Raw genomic sequence first — 3170 nt, forward strand, 5'->3', positions numbered from 1 at the left:
GGACTCGACGCGGGATACCCTCTTCTCTGGCAGAAGCGCCCCAGAGGTGAGGCTGTGTTCTCACCGGGTCCTGCCGGGAGGTGCTTGGCCCGGACCCCTCCCGGGGCCCCTGTTAATAGTGACCGTGTGACGAAGGGGGCGCCTGCCTCACTTCACCTCTGTCAAATCATTCTCTTCCACTTGGGAATGAGTAAGAATTTTTTTTTAATGTTTATTTATTTATTTATTTATTTATTTATTTCTAGGAGAGAGAGAGAGACAGCGTGAGCAGGGGAGGGTCAGAGAGAGAGGGAGTCACAGACTGAAACAGGCTCCAGGCTCTGAGCTGGCAGTCAGCACAGAGCCCGACGCGGGGCCGGAACCCACGAACCGCGAGATCACGACCTAAGCGAAAGTCGGACGCTTAACCGACTAAGCCGCCCAGGTGCCCCGGGAATGAGTAAGAATTTTAAGAGGAGCGGCTGTGAGACTCTGCACATATCGCTCCCCCTCCCCCTGCGGGGCCCAGCACCTGGGTGTCTGCGTGGCCGGTGGTGACTGTCTCTTCCGCCAGCCCCTCCACGTCAAGAGGCTGGCCTTCCGCTAAAAAGCCTCTTCTGTTCCCTATTCGTTTATGTCAAAACAGACTCAGGGGTTCCTATTGTATCCGGTGAGTTATTGAGTGACCCACTACCGCTTTATTCATGTTAATATCTTTCTGCATTTTGCTGGAAAGCCACTCCAGGGCTGACCCGGAGGAGCCCCTTCCAGCTGGCCCCTGGGTCACGTGGCGGGACCACCTCCTACGTCCTGCCTTCAGCCCATCTCGCTCTTCTCCAGCCCTCGCCCTGCAATCTGCCATTTCTCCAAGCCTGGCTCGTTTCTTCGGGGAACGGTATCTGGTGTAGAACGCGGGCTCTAGCGGTGCAGTGCCTTGGGGCGTCTGCTCCCAGGCCCTCCGGGTGAAAAGCTAGGGAACACACTTAACGTTTACACACACACACACGCTAGAGCACACACATACCCTACACCTGTATCTGCACCTACCCACACGTACTGAGACCAGGCCTCCCCACGAATATCTGATTTTAACTCAGCACCCTAAGATTTACTAGTCTTCTCTCTTCCCACATTCCTAATTTCCTTCTCTGACCATGAGAAACACGGCTTCCATAAATAACCCTCAGGGTATTTACCTGTTTGATCAATCCTCCCTCTACCTAACCAGGCTCCCATCATCACCGCTGCCATCCTGAGGAGCTACCCTCTCCACTTGCCTTGATTCTCATACCCCATTATGGGCTGCCATCTACACTCACACATAAACCACCTCCTTAATCCGCTTGTGTTCTAGACTATGTGTTCACACCTGCACCAAGGGCCCACAGCCACAGCTCCCTGGGCACTTGAATGTGACGTACACGTGAGTAACTGTAAGCTAATCTGCTGCTCATGGTTGCACAGGATGTACACTGAGCAAATCATAGTTTGTGTTCCATTCAAAGCACAGTTTGTGGAGTCTTTGACCCTAGTTTCCTTTCCCGGCTCTTCAACTTTCTTCAGATATTTACTAACACATTAGCACTTCTGGAAAGATGACTGTAAGAGTGAACTCATGAACTTTGTTTCTCTCCAACCACCTGATGAAATCCGTAAGCAAACCTTTCCTCAAATACATTTCTTTCACTTGCTTGGTCAATACTTACCAAGAATCGGATTTGTGCTAGAATATGAACCTTTAGGTTAACATTTATTAGGATTTCAGGATTAATTAGGACCTTTCCAAGTCCTGACTTCTCTCATTCGCTCTCCAGAATCCAGATGTCTTCCAGGACCATGACCTTTGGTTTCTAGGACACGTCCTTGGACATATAAGAGACAGAAACGACTTTTGTCTGTGAACAGTCATTCCAGCTATTGCCAGTAAAGGTCACCGGTCGTCTAAGCCTGGAAACGGACCATTGTTCTCGTTTACGAATTCCTTCGCCTCTTACTTTTCTCCCCGGGTCCCTCACTCACTTCCGGGGGGTCGTGGTTGTGCCCAAGCAAACGCTGCACCACCCCCGGGCTCTGGGCTCCCCCCCTCCCCGAGGTAGCAGGTGCTGAGCACCTAGATCGTGTCACCTCATTTGTAGGGCGCAGCCGTCCGCCACGGCCCTGCCTCCCCGGTGCCACAAGCCTCCAACCGCTCACACGGACTCGCTCTGATCTTGGAACTGGTTTCAACTGCATCTTCTGCAGGAAACACAGAGGCAACAGGCTTCCCCTTGAACAGGGGCTCACGGAAGACAGACGAGGGCGTCACACGGGAGCCGGCAGGCCCCGGGCCAAGCCGAGGAACCTCCCCATCCTTTCCTTTGTCCCCGGGTGGGTCGCACGTGTGGCCGCGGTCCCAGCAGGGCGGTGGAGGGAGCGCTGTCCTGGAGACGAGCTTCGCCCCCGCCGGGCCCTCCTTCTCCCGCCCTGGGGGGAGCTTTGCCTGGACGCGTGGCCCCGGGGCGGACGCGTCCGGCTGGGAATCGTGACACGTCCGACCCGCCCTGGGGAGAGGGGACAGCGCGGCAGGGGCCCGGCCGGCCGCCCGGGGCAGCCCGTGTGCGGGACAGCGGGGAAAAGCCATCCCCCGCTCACTTGGGACTTGATTCGAGTTTTCTGTGTGTGTCAGAGCGCTCGTGTACCTGACGCGAGGACCAGGGATAACCGAACGCGGCCACAGCCTTGCCGGGTTCGATCAGGGGCCGGGCCGGAGAAGCAGCGGGGCGCGCGCGGGGCGCGGGGCGCGGGGCGCNAGGAGACAGGAAATCAGAGGTTTTGACTCAGCTTTTCAAGCCCAGAGCTGCCGTGTGGCGCGCGTGCCCGGCCGTGTGAGACAACTCCCCGCAAGGTGTAAAAGAGGTAAAGCGTGGGGATCGCGCCCCTGCGGTCCCCGGAGCCCCAGCGCCCCTGGCCGGGGCCGGGGGGTGCGGGGGCGGGCAGGGGTGCGGCGGGNGGAGGACTGCGCTAGTTTGGCCCGCGCCACCCCGCAGTCTGTCCCCCTGCTCTGCGGGCTGTTCTGGACGAGGCCCCTGCGGACCAGCAGATGGGGGAGGACAGGTCCCACCACGAGCACGAGGGCCCTTTGGTGACAGGCAGGGCCCCTCTCCCGTCCCGGGCCGGGGCCTCCGAGCCGCCTCCCCACCACGCGCCTCCCC

The sequence above is a fragment of the Crocuta crocuta genome, unplaced genomic scaffold, assembly GCF_008692635.1.
Source record: "Crocuta crocuta isolate KB4526 unplaced genomic scaffold, BGI_CrCroc_1.0 scaffold506, whole genome shotgun sequence".
Classification (NCBI taxonomy): Eukaryota; Metazoa; Chordata; class Mammalia; order Carnivora; family Hyaenidae; genus Crocuta; species Crocuta crocuta.